Source organism: Chionomys nivalis, chromosome 2, assembly GCF_950005125.1.
Source record: "Chionomys nivalis chromosome 2, mChiNiv1.1, whole genome shotgun sequence".
Taxonomy (NCBI): Eukaryota; Metazoa; Chordata; class Mammalia; order Rodentia; family Cricetidae; genus Chionomys; species Chionomys nivalis.
Window position 1 is genome coordinate 119,033,576 of NC_080087.1, and position 14,306 is coordinate 119,047,881.

General features: G+C 44.5%; 1 protein-coding gene across 2 annotated transcripts in view; it reads left to right on the top strand.

Moving 5' to 3' along the window:
- Positions 1-14,306, top strand: part of Epha4 (EPH receptor A4) — a 146,505-nt gene that overhangs the window by 69,735 nt on the left and 62,464 nt on the right. The window lies entirely within an intron of this gene.

Consider the following 14,306-nt stretch of genomic DNA (forward strand, 5'->3'; position numbering starts at 1 on the left):
GGTTTTCATTTTACCTCTTCCTGCTTTCGTCGCAGTTCTGTGTTCATAACACTTAGGCCAGGGCCCTAATAAATGCTGATTTCGTATGAGGCACTTAATAAATGCTGGGCTAATGAATAGATGGTGTTGGCAAGCCCGGTGTGAAGCCGGACAGGGAAACCTCTTCTCACACTTTATTTGGACAATGTTCCCAAGGTGTTGCCACAGACCTTTGCCGTGGCTGTGACCTTGAGCAAGGCAGAAATGATAGGGACCCCCCCACCCCGATATTTCAGTCATATTTCGCACTAGTACTGTCTTTCAGCGCACAGCCTGGTCATGTGGCATACAGGACTTGCAGTTTAAAGTTTGTTTCTCAACTTTTGTTTACTGGCAGAGTGACTGCTTAGCCTCTGACGTCTTAATTTTCCCCTCTGTTGAATGGCGCTAATCATGGCACATGTTATATATCTTCATTCAGATAAGCTCCACTTTAAAGATTTGGGGGATTCGTGTGATATTTGCATATACACAGAGTTACTGTTTGGAATGAGTCCCGAGTCTAAATACGAAACTCATTTATATTCATATGTGTTACCCTCATAGCTTGTTGGTAACTTCATACGCAGTGTGTTTCTGTTTTCACGGAAGCCTCTCACATGAGATCACCAATGGAATTTGCCCCCTTATCACGTCTCTCTGCTAAAAAGGCCCCAGGTTCTAGAGCACTTTGGACTTTGTGGGTTAGAAACGCTCCCTTTCTGTCTCCCTCAGGTCAGTTGTTATTAGATATTCTCATATTGGTGTGTGTCAGTCATGTGTAAAAACAATTCTAATCTCTAGGTTTTACTATATTATTATGACTGTTATTTTGATTTTTTTTAACTGCTGTAAATTACAGGTGGACCAGCCTGGGCTGGCATCACTGAATATAGATGCCACTCCTGGGTTTTGATCCACCAAAATTTAAGGGAGTTTATTCTGTAGCATGATCAGGAACCACCTTAGTAGGAGAAAGGAGAGAGGTTTCAGGTCCACCCCCTCAATGAACTTTTATGATATAAGGACTGTCTCTATTTCTGGAAAAAGACATGACTCTAGACAGACACTTGTCTCCTGCCTACCAGTTCCCAAATAACCAACCTAGAGATGTATATTAATTATAAATGTTTCAATGGTGGCTCAGGTTTCTTACTGGCTAGCTCTACATATAACAACCCATTTCTAATAATCTGTGTGTTGCCACATGCCCCGTGGCTTACTGTCATCTTACTCCTCTGAAGGCTGCTGGTGTCTCCCCAGCTCTGTCTCTTTGCTTGGATTTCTAATTCAGCTATAATTTGCCCTGCCACAGGCAAATAAAGATGCTTCTTTATTAACCAATGATAATAAAAACATATATACAGTCTACAGAGGGGCATCCCACATCATATGACCACAACAGCTCTTATAAAGGAAAACATTTAATTTTGGAGTGGAGGCTCCCTTACAGGTTCAGAAGTTTAGTCCATTGCCATCATGGTGGGAAGCAAGGCAGCAGGCAGGCAGACATGGTGCTAGAGAGGGAGCTGAGAGTTCTTACATCTTGACTCGCAGGCAACAGGAAGTGATCTGTCTCACTGGGCATGGCTTGAACATATATGAGACCTCAAAGCCAGCCTCCACAGTGATGTACTTCCTCCAACAAGGCCACACCTCCCTGTGGCCTCCCTTTAAGGACCATTTTCTTTCAGATCACCACAAGGGCCGACTGTTGGAGTGATGGGAGCACTAGACCTAGTGATGTGCCCAGCACAGCCAGCTTTCTCACACACTCACATTGTAGAGACAGTTAATTAAGGTAGGGCTTCTTGGTTCTTTTTTTTTTTTTTTTTTTTTTTGGTTTTTTGAGACAGGGTTTCTCTGTGGTTTTGGAGCCTGTCCTGGAACTAGCTCTTGTAGACCAGGCTGGTCTCGAACTCACAGAGATCTGCCTGCCTCTGCCTCCCAAGTGCTGGGATTAAAGGCGTGCGCCACCACCGCCCGCCAGGTAGCTGCTAGCGCTGAGACGCCCCTGACCAGCACAGAGATGGAGCTGTACATACTGAAAACTCCTGGAAGGTTCTAGTACCTAGTTCTCCCAGATCCAGCATTAAACTTCCAGGATTAAGGAGTGCAAAGGGAAACTTTACAGCTTCCATAACATCTAGAATGTTTCTTTTACCACTCTTTTTTTTTTTTTTTTTTTTTTTTTTTATGCCTTCCTAGACTAAGTTCTTTCCCTGTCTGGTTCCTCCTGCCCCCAACACACACTCTTTTCTTATTTTATTTTTTTTAACCTGATCAAATCCTGAGTTTTTCAGTATTTTTCTTCTATGTTAAGCTCTTAAGAATGAGTCCCCCCCCCCCCCATCTCCGCTCACTACCCAACAACAACTTAAGTGCTGGGAACTGGGGGCACAAGAGCAAGTTGAAGAGGAAGTATTTCGGGCTGATGTTTACATAATGGCCCTTTATTTGTATGAGGGACCCCACCTACTCGCCACACAGAGACTCTTGCCTTCTGGGTAAGGTTTGCCTGGGCTGTGAATGTCAGGAAACAGCATGGGTGTTTTTTCTTCTCCTGATTCTGATGTGTTATCTGGCTTTCTAGAAGCCATGTGCCAATATAGTGACTGACGCTTGGTGTTTGAAAGTGTAGCCCACCTCCAGAGATTGCCATGTGTGTTCTGGATTGAGCTATTTGCCATAGGCATCACACCTATGTGAAATTTTATATTTTGAGAGAAATAAATTGTCAGCTTTATTCCAAAAAAGTCAATGAAAAACAAACTGGTTTTTAAACATATGCATTGAAACCCAAATTTTAAAAATTTGATATGCCTTCCCTGTTTTTCTCCCCCCTGAGTCGGCGTTCTCCAAGATATTAACAAGCAAGGCTGGTGAGCATTTTGAGTTGTGAGGAAAGGTCAGGAGGGGTTCCTTTCTCCCCACCTTGAATTCCTCCCTCTCCCCTGTGCTCTGAGGTCTGGTGCTTGGTGCTTGTGGCCACCATTGTATCCTGCTGATTCTCCCAGGGCTTCTATGACATGCTCACAGACTTCGCAGCCAACTAGAGCTTCCTCACACCAAGTTTGTGACTAAGTGTTTAATGTCTCCAGGTCCTTTCTCTGTGAAGTAGATTCTCACTATCTGCGCCTATGGCTGCTTTTAAAAGTAATTAAGACAATATTTGTGAAAGCCTGACACATGATGGGAACCTGAGAAGCCTTTGTCCTTTTTTTAAATCTTTATTTGGTCACATAAGTCCTTGGCCAACTCCCTCTCAGGAGGGGGCACTACCCTTCACGAATGTCAGTGATTTGTGCCCTGACAACACAATTAAATTATTCAGTGGTTACACCGCACCCCAGGTAGATCTGAAGAATCTGACTTTAATCCTGTTGTACAGCGAAGATGAATATCACATCTTTATAGAGTTAATATTTTTTTAAACCCTATTTATTATATAAACCTTGGGATCCCTCCTTCGAGAGAGGGACCCCTCAAGGGTCTGTATTATTAGATGAGACATTCTGTTGAAAGCGGAGTGGCAACTTGTTTAATCTGTAGTCAGTAGGAGCATGGAAAATCGTGAGCTTTCAGCTTTCCATTCAGTCGCCCATTCGTGTCCTCCACATTGCTAGAGATGAGCAGCCACACAGGGCTGCTCCAGTCACGGTTAGGTACCAGCATGAACATAGATGTCTCTCACTTTGCAGAAGGTTCCAGTCTACAGCCATTGGGTAGATGCTTCCGTAGAGGAAACCGTGGGAGTTCCTCAAAGAAGCCCTTGTTCAGATAACCCACAGGACAAATCCTCCCCATTCCTAGCTTTATCGGATTCTCTTGATGAGATGTGGGGATGGAAGGGAACATAAACATCAGGGGACCCTTTCAAACGAATTCCAGCCCCTAATCAGTCCTTCCCAGTTGGTTAAGCCAGGTGACAAACCCAATTCCCCTGTGCTGACAGCCATGATAATCAGGCACCTTCTTTGTTCATTATGCTGTATTTAACCCCCAGAATTCTTATGCAGCCCTGCATTTAGTGATCGCTCACTGTGACGGCACACTAATGAAGAAATAAAACACACTCTCTGAGAGGCATTTTTCTAGCCAAAGTGAGACTCTGCTCCAGTGGCTTGTAAAATCAGGTTTTTGTTCACCTGGGGGACGATTAGACCAGGTAAAGACAAGTCGCACCAACTAATTCAGAAGAAGACACCTAGAAGTTTGTACTGTCACCACCACTGGGAAAAATGAGGAAAATTAATAGTAATACACTCTGGTTTTGGAGGACTTTTGAGGGAACCTCTGGTTACCCTAAAGTGAGTAGCTATGGTTCAGACAGACTGAGATGTAACAATCTGAATATTTAAGAAGTATCTCATCTGTTTCAAAGAAAGAAGCCTAGTGCTAAAGGTTGATACTAGTATTTATTATTATTATTATTATTATTATTATTATTATTATTATTTCTCCTCTTTCCCGCTTCTGGGGATTGAACCCTGGGCCATGCATATGCTAAACAGGAGCTCTCCAGTTGAGGCAGCTGCCAGCTCTTTTTAGAAATAGGATTTTCTTAAATAATGTGGACTAGCCTCAGACTCATGATCCCTTTACTTGATGCCCCCAGCTTCAATAATTCAAGATCATAAGTGAATTGGCACCATGCCCAGCAATAGCAGTGTCTACTCTAAACATCACGAGTAAGACATGAGGGCCACTTAGGCACTGGAGCGACAGGCGTCAGGCCTGGAATTCTGCATTTCTGACAAGTTCACAAGTTACCCAAGGTCCCTGGTGGGTGCACCAGTGATCCCTGGGGTCTGAGTTCTCTGTCTGAAGGGTAGGAGCTCAGGGATTCTCTTTCATGTCTACGGCTTTCAGCTTGTGGGAACTGGAAGGGTGCTTCGAGGATCCAGAATATTTGCCCTGAATGGAAATCAATTCGTTCATTTGTCTCTTTCTGAAAAAACCACCCAACCCGGCTGGAGGCCTTACAACCAGTGGAGGCCTCACTCTATGCTTTGGTTTTTGTGGTCCTTTCAAATTCCCCGGAAATTGATGTCAGAGAGTGGAAATGTTAAATACTTCTCACACATCCCCTCACAGGTCTGCCCCATCAGAGGAGAAAGGCACTGTGGTTTCCTGGCAATGTTGTCTGTAGACAGAGATCCAAGGAAGCAGTGGACCTCAGGATTGAATTTAAGTTCATACTCTCCCCAGCAGAATTTTTTTTTGAGGCCCAGGGTCTTATAGCCCAGGCTGGCCTTGAACTCTCTCTCCATTGCCTGAGGATGACCTTGAATTCTTTCTTGATCCTCTACCTCTCACATGCTGAGATGATGGCATGCCACACTCTGGAATAGCTATTTATTATTATTATTATTATTATTATTATTATTAAAAGGCACGTCTTATAACTAAGCTACATAGTAACCTCTTCTCCCCTTGAATTTCCCTTTCCCTTCTGGAATGCAGTCTGGCTTTCTTCAATGCTGGGAAGGCTCCCGTGCAAGAACAGGAAGTCCTTTATGACCTTAGTACTTAGCTGGTGTTCAGAGAGGCACTGAGCCAATATTATTATTTAAGGTAACTGCGACTTCTGATACATTTCAAAATATGTGAGCAACTACCTTACAGAGGGAGTCGTTGGTTTTAGGTATTCCCCCCCCCCAATAAGCCCAACAACTGTTATTTTGCTACTTTGCTTATCCCTGTTTGAAGAGTCTGTTTCTGTGGCCTTTGGTTGAAAATTCATTCTTGTGCTTCTGCGGTATGCGCCACTTGTTTGGTAAAATCTATCAGTGTCGGAGTTCATGGGCATTCTGCAGATGAGAGTCTAGACTTTCCATTGCCAACCCGAAGGGCCTCTCTGTTTCCATCTCCACGTAAATGGCCGTCGGTGTCGCCATCAGCCGTCCAGACAGACTGACTGACTAATATTTCGTGTCTTAAATGTTCCCAGCATCGCAGCTTTTAAGACAATTTACACTGGAAAAGCTCAAGGCTAAATGAGCAGAAATTTACCTAGATCTAAGCTGAAGGGTCCTGATTTGAGGAAACTTTCTGAAGGTTGAGGGTATCAAGAACTTGAACCGACCAAGTGAGCTCCAAGCAAGGGATGAATGGTACCGGCTTGTCTTCCTGCTCGCCTCCTCTAGTTGAATTTAGCGTGCTGCTGGATTTCCTCGAGAAAGTGTATTGTTTTAGAAACCACCACTTCAGTTCTATTAGTCAGGGCCCTCCCGTCTAATGCTGCCTGGCAGTTATCAACATAATGAAGCATAATGAAATGACGAGCAATCTTCAGTAGAAACCCAGCGTCGGCCCCACTGGTACCCTGTGACTGTGTGGTTAAAATCTGAATGCAAATTAAAATAACACTGTCCTTACTCGCTTCCAAGGTCAGAAGAAAACCTTTTTTTTTTCCTTCTTTTTTTTTCTTTCTGAAAAGTGGTCTATTTTGGAGAATGTTATCAATTTTCAAACAAGCTCTTGAAGGTGCCCCCAGATGCTCAGTTCAATTACTCCCCCACCCCGAAAGATTTATATGTTTAGCAGTCTGGCTTAGGGATTTGGGGAGGTGTGTCTAGAGTAAGGCTTTGATGTCTAAACCCGTAGGATAAAAGTCATCCTTCAGTTTCCAGTTTAGTACATCTTGTGCCCCCCCCCCACATCTGTATTTCTTTTTACTTTGGAGGGGCAAATAGCTAATATTGTAATGAGGGGAGCGGCCGCCGTGTGAAAGTGAAAATAGGCCACAGCCAGTTTGCTGAGAGTGAGGACAAAATTCCCAACTGTGAATGGCAGTTTCAGGAGGCCCATTGGGTAATCTTTAACTTTTTCTGTCGTCTGTGCAATCAATCCCTTTTGTATGAAAACTCTTGAATTTTAAGGTTTCCAGGGGAATTTCTTCATCTCGTATATCAAACTCATAGTATAATAATATAAGTTGTTGATCAGATGGATATCCAATTGAAACACTCCCCGCCATGACGGTTGCGGTCTAGTTCAGAATGTACCCTCTCACTGCTTTTCCTCACTCTGTCAATCTGGCAAAATGTGGCAAAGCAACATTGTGATGATCCAGATGCAGCTGTCATCCTGTTCCATTTGTAGGCCACTTGATCTAAAGCCCAAGGCCGTGGTTTCTTCCCCAGTAGCTGCCTCTTGGCACTGTGAAGACAGAGCAAGTGGAGGGTTCTTCCATGAAGAAATTAGGGTTGAGGTAGTTGAGAGGGAGGCATGGGGAAGATGGCTCAGTGGCTAAGGCACTTACCACTCAAGCTCTGAGGACCTGCGTTCCTTCCTCGATCCATATTTAAAAAGCCAGGGGTATGACAGGTGGTGGTGGCGCACACCTTGAATCCCAGCACTCGGGAGGCAGAGGCAGGTGGATCTCTGTGAGTTCGAGGCCAGCCTGGTCTACAGAGCTAGTTTCAGGACAGGCTCCAAAGCTACAAAGAAACCCTGTCTCAAATAACCAAAAAAAGAAAAAAAAAAAGCCAGGGGCGATGGCAGTGCATTTTGGAGGAGCTGAGAAAGGCTTTTATCTCTGCTCTTCACTGGCCAAACTATCCAGCCTAGCCTCATCTGCGAGCCTTAGGTCACCCTTCAAATCAGGGTGCCTAACCGTTGTCAAGGAGCTCTGCCTGCCTAAGGTTGACCTGACCTCCGCACAAGGACTGAATGTCAGGTAATAGACAGACTTCGGGCTGACTGTGTGCTGACTAGTTACTTGAAGACTTCGAAAGTGTCACGCTATTCCATAAAGATCGCTTACCACCGCCTTGCCTCTTCCTCTCTGACCTACTTTTCCGTTGCGCAGGAATAAGCAACGTGCTGCATACTCCAGGAAGAAATGCCTAGGTGTGAGGAACGTTAGTCTTTGCTCCCGCGAAAGGCTCGGCTAATCTGCCATTGCCATTTAGCCAGGGTATTACAGTTTTCTACCGCCATGAATAATGAAGAGTGGCTTGCCGTCAAGCAAGCCCCATCATTTCTGGATGGCGTCCCTGACACTCCCCACCGAAGCCATACAGCGGTTAGGCACAGCATGCTTCTTTGAAACGGGGTCAATTATATGTTTTCCTGAGCTCCCCTGGGGTGAGAACCAAGGATCTTCTTTGCTACCAGCAGTATGATTTTTCTCTTAGCCTGCTACCTAGGGCCCCGGAGAGATGAGCTAAGGACAGAGTTCCACCTAGGAGATGTAACTGCTCCGCTTTCCCCCTCTTGTGATCTTCCATGAGGGAAGGGGCCTTTACCGGAAGCTCCTAAGTACCCTGTGGTGTAGAGGTAGGCAGAGCCGTGAAGCCTAGAGAACTGCCAGGAAAGTAATGCCAGCTAGCCATCTTCTTGAAGGGCGGTGGACTTAGAGAAACTGAACTCTGGAGTAAGTTGAGAGAATTAGAAGTGTTCCGATTTGTTCAAAAAAGAAATACATAGTTAAGCGTCACTGTTTTCTGTCTCTTTGAGGTACTGAGGGGATCAATTTGCTTTGGGGTCTGAATCTCTGATAAAGCTAGAACCAGCTTGCTCTGTTAATTTGGTTGAATTGCTTAGCTTGCCTGCCTCCCTTCCTTTCTCCTTCCTTCCTTCCTTCCTTCCTTCCTTCCTTCCTTCCTTCCTTCCTTCCTTCCTTCTTTCTTTCTTTCTTTGTGTGTGAGTGTAGGTCAAAGGTCAGCATGGGTATCTTCTGTCACTCTCCATGTTACTCTTTGCCACAAGGTGTCACTAAACCTAGAGTTCAGCATTTCAGCAGGGCCAGATGACCAGCAAGCCACTAGGTGACCCACAGCACTGCTGTTACAGACAGGTATCGCCACACCAGTTTTTGTGTGGGTGCTGAGGCTCCAAACTCAGGGCCCCACACTTGCACAGCAAGCACATTGCCACCTGAGCCATCTTCCCAGCCTGCTTAGCTTCTGTTCATACCGATTTTTGGTTATCAGACTGTCCTGATGCCTTTCTTTAAAAAATTCTATTTGGGTGTTAGATTTAAGATAAAGGATAGAAAGATGTTGTAAGGAACACACACCCTTGCACAGCTCAGCTAATTCCCGAGGGAAATGGCAGTCAGACTTTCCTTGGTCCTGTCTGTTTCCAAACACTCGTGTATACCTGAGAATCTACAAAGTGCTTCAACTACATACTCTAGTCATCTCATATAACAAAACAAAATATTTATCCAATATTCCTGGAGAGGAGAAGGGCCAAATAGAAACAAGAGAAAGGCCTTGGCGGAATCCAAGCATTGACCTCTCTGAGAAGCTGAGACGTCTTCACGACAGCAACAAGTGATGGATGTGTCCTAGCGGTTCAATCTTGAAATCGTGGACAGCTCTACCTTAGCGTTCATATTGTTCAAACACATAAACCACTGTGATAAAAGGTTCTGCCCCATTCATAAATCTCAGAAGCGGTATCCCTGGATAGCAGTCTCTATGTAAACTAACCCAGCCATCAGGGTCAAGAGAAAGCCATTAGTGGTGGCCACAAATACAGCTATCATGGGGAAAGCAGGGGCTTCATTTCAAAGTCCAAATCTTTACACCCCCCCCCCAACTGTTTATTCTGCCTTACAACCTGTCTTTCAGCCCGAGAGAGATTAACAACAAAAGCTTATCTGAAGGGTTGAAGGGCTTTCAGCTAAGACACTGAAGTATTATTGACAGCCCAAAGTTGCATGTGCTCCGCGCAGCCGTAAGAGATGGAACTGGAGCCCCAAGGTGCCTCTCCCTCGAAGACAATGTCTTGGAACTGGTCGCCTTGGCGTGACAGTTACGCTCAAAGGAATTGATCGTTGTTAGGAGTTACGTTTTCTACCCAGGCTCCTGGGATGTTTCTTGCTACTTCCAGAATTAATTTCATGGCTCAAGCCTTGAATTTTAAGATGGTGATTAGGAATCAGTTAAGTATGAAAAATCGGTCATGAGTCTGGATGCCATGGTGCCCACAGGAGCCCCGGTATTGTGACATTCCTGTCGACTGACGGACTCCTTGTCTTAGTTAAAAGCTAGAACTTCCTTTTTCTAATATTTTAATATAAGGTTGCCCCTAATTCATTTATTTATTTATTTTCTTGTCAGCCTTTGTGGCACACACCCAGGCTATGGCCATGTTGTGCCTGATAAGGCACTTGCACTACCCAGATAAAGGAATCCCACTTACTCACTTGGCACTTATGTGGTAGACTGTTAAATACACTAGGGCGCAGTGTATAATGGGACGAAAAATAAACCATGGACTGTGCAGAAAACTGAGTTGGTAAAATACTTGTCTGTAGGCATGAGAACCTGAGTTCAATTCCCCAATCCCCCTTTTCTTTCCTGCTTTGTTGTTGTTTTGTTTTAAATCCAGTATGTTGCCATGCTTTTGTAATTCCAGCCCTGTGGCTCAGTGACCAGCCAAGCTAACTTTCTTATTTAAATCCAGGCAAAATAAAGGATCTTATCTAAAATTCAAAGTGGACAGCAGGAGAGGAAACGCTCCACGGTTTGCTCTGGCTTCCACATGCGCCAACATGCACGCCCCTCCACATACGTGAATATACCCCCAAATAGTAATAAAGCAAGAACTAAGAATGGAAACTAATATTCTCGCAGGAAGGAAATAAAAAGGTTATGTGATGGATGCCTCGGGGTCTGTTATCCCTTTGATTCCAGTTGTCAGAAGAAATTGAATTTTCGGGTTTGCGTGGAACTTTGCGCCACGTGTCCATGTGCCCGTTAAACCCGCATGCAAATGGAATCAACATAGCTGAAGTGTTAATATCTTCCTTAAGAATTAAGTCTGTTTCCAGTTCATAGGGGTTGGGTGGAGTGCACTAGATGTTATATTGTGGCCTCGGCTTCCCACGGAATGAATTCACACGACGGTTATACCTCACCCTGGACACATTAAGGACCAGGTTCATGATGAACTGGCGGGTTTGCATCCTGTGTATATTTGTATATGCACAGGACATGTGCATGGTAGTGTCGTGCCAGAGTAGACTAGAAGGGAACTGGAGTGACAGGGAGTTGGGAGCCACCTGATGTGTGCTGGAAACCAAAGCCAGGTCTTCCGTGAAAAGTATCCACTCTTAACCTCTGAGCCATCTCCCTTGTATCTGCTGCCTTTCCCCAGAGGAGAGAACACACGCTTAGCAAAGAAGGAAGAAAATCTCTTTTGTGATATAGCATGGTATTTTATGATACAACAGGCTATGCTGTGATAACCCTTTGTATCTCCTATAATTTGGCTATAATTTCTTCGGGGCCTCTTACTGTCAAACCCTCATCAACTGGATGTGAGCTGACATTCCACAAGAAAACAGTAATTACCCGTGGTAACACCTCTCGCTAGTACCTGCTAGGTGATGTGAAAAGCATTTCACGCCGCTGAAGGAAGTGATGTTCATTTAACTTCTCCACAGTGACGAGAAGTGTAGTGCCCATCATCGGCAGAGCAGTAGGAAGTCATATTTCAGGCATTTCATTCCGTCCTCAGGCAACGACTTGTATGACTTCGACTTTAGAAATAGGTATTGTTCTTGACCTCCTAGTTTGGAGCTTCCATTATTGAGTTATGCTGAGCTTAATGTCTATAGAATTATATAGACTTATGAGAGTACCCCCATAGCAGAACCCTGACAGAAACAATTCATGGAAGTGGTGGAAGATTTGCCATGGCTCATGGCTAAGGGGGTACAGGTCCATCACGGTTGCAAGTCACAGGATTGAATCTTGGGGGTTGCAGCAAGGATAGGAGTTACATCTTGCAGCTGCCTGGAAGCAGGGGGCACAGACAGGCTACAACTCATAAAGCCTTCGCTCTGACATCCGTTTGTCCAGCAAGGCTTTACCCCTTTAAATGTCCCCCACACCTTCCCAAGTCACCAGCTGAAGACCAAGTGTGCAGGTGTATAAAAGCATATAAGTCTATGGTGGTTCCATAGCATCAGAGACCCTCTATTTTTTTTTTTTTTTTTTTTTGAGACATGGTTTCTTTGTAGCTTTTGGTTCCTGTCCTGGAACTAGCTCTTGTAGACCAGGCTGGCCTCGAACTCCCAGAGATCCGCCTGCCTCTGCCTCCCGAGTGCTGGGATTAAAGGCGTGCGCCACCACCGCCTAGCCAGAGACCCTCTTCTTCCTGGGAAGAAGGATTATCTAATTCAACAGTTCTCAACCTGTGGGTCTTGACCCCTTGGGAGGGGGGGTCAAGAGACGCTTTCACAGGGGTTGCCTAAGGTCATCGGAAAACATGGATATTTACAACACAATTTATAGCTGTAGCAAAATTACAGCTATGACATAGCAACCAAAATAATTTTATATACGATTGGGAGTCACCACAACATGAGGAGCTGCATTATGAAGGTTGAAAACCACTGATAATCCCTCTAGGAATGACTGAGAAGCTATGGCCAGTTTCAACGTGTCTCGTTTTGCCAAGTTTTCTTGGGTACAGCTATACCCAATGGTGGAGATACTTGGTGTGGCTGCCGAGTGGTTGTCGCCAAGAGCATATGGCCCATAAAGGTTAAAATATTTACAACGCGGCTATGCAATAAAACGTTCTCACAAAGAAAGAATGCTGACCCTGCTCGATTCATAAATTAAAGGTTCTTGTGTTTGCCTTTTGTTTCTGGTAGTGTAGTTATTATCTGTGCCACTAAATTATATCAAAAACAAGAAGGGCGTTCAAAATGTAAAACCTTGCAAAGAGTCTCACACACCAGCCCCATTCTTGGGGTGCAGAGGCAGAATGTCGAGCCTGTGTGTGAATGCCATGGGGAGATTTGCAAACTCGATTCAAAATGAAACTGAGTAGTGTCTCTTCCCTTATGAGCACTTCAGCATTTGATTATTTCATATTTAAAAATGGCTTAATTTGGTGATAAAAATAAAGTTAGATGGGGGAGGGGAGCTCTATTAAAATTCTATTAAAGGCAAATGCAAGGCTCCTTTAGAAACGTTAGAATCCATTTCTTCCAGAGAGATTTGCGCTAACTTCATGATAAATTATCACAGGAGAACAAAGCAGAAGAGAAAGTGGAGCCTTCAGCTTTGACTTGACAAAGCTTTAATTGACAGACCCCATTTTAAACTCCCAGGTGCTGTGGTTAGTCACGGAGTCCATAGGAACAGGTCAGAGTGGAGCGGGTGCTTGCCCTGTAAATCCAATGCACACATACTTCACTTTTAGATTCCCTTAGCCTGTTTCCTCTACAAACCCTCTTCCTATCCAGGCATCTATCACAGGTGCATTAAAAGGAGTCGAGGTGTTTTCTTTTTTTCCCCTTTCCTTTCCATCCAGCAGGTGATGGAACAGACAAGACACTCAGATATTTGTTAAATAAGCAAGCATTCCACAGCCCTTCCAGCGTTAGTAACCATTATTACTGGATGCGTAGCCTTCCCCAGCTTTTCCAACCTGGTTAGTCTGTGGGAACGAGTTAATGCAAGTGAACCTTCCGGGAGAAACTGAGCGGTGCAGCCTTAACTCAAGGAAGCCCGTTTTCAACCGTATGTTACAAGTTACACTCAAAGACTTTGCTGTCCATCCATCTAGTCGCTCATCAAACATTTATTGAGCTTTCTCTGAACTAGATATTAAGAAATAATGGTAGACAGGGGAAATAATGAGAACATTGATTCCCTGGAGGACGACTTAGACACAGGTGATAGATGGGGACAGATGCGCAGCGGCTCTGTCTGGTTAGGAAGAATCTGCCAGGCATCATAAGCGAACCGAGCCACGGAAACAAGGAACTGTAGGCGTGGTACAACTCTTGTTGCCAGCCCTGTATTCTGGTTAATAGTGATAGGTGTTCGAAGACGCTTTGCTCCTCACAGTGACCCTTAGTGATCAATGTGTGCTCACTAAGAGTGGTATGGGCAGAAAGACGAAATTTGATCATGTTCTGCAATAGCTTTTATTGAAATAAAAGTCATGTAGTCCTCACTTTGTTTGCATCTGGGATTGGCTCTATGACCTTCAGGGAAATCCAAGCATAGTCTTCCCACATCTAACATGATATGAACAACACCATTTTCCCAGGTACTCTAAGTATTCATGGGGCACTAAATTTTAACTAATACAATATAATGCTGTCTACTGCTGTCTGTATAGTTATACATACTGTATTTCTTGGAATAATAGAAAACAAAAAACAGCTAGCAGGCTGTTTAAATTCACGAAAACACGTTCTTTTTTGAATACTTACAACTGGTTGGTTGGACTCTGAAAGTGGACTGCGTGGGTCTAGCGAGCCCTATTGCACTTGAACTGGAGACTTCACTTGCAGATGGGCT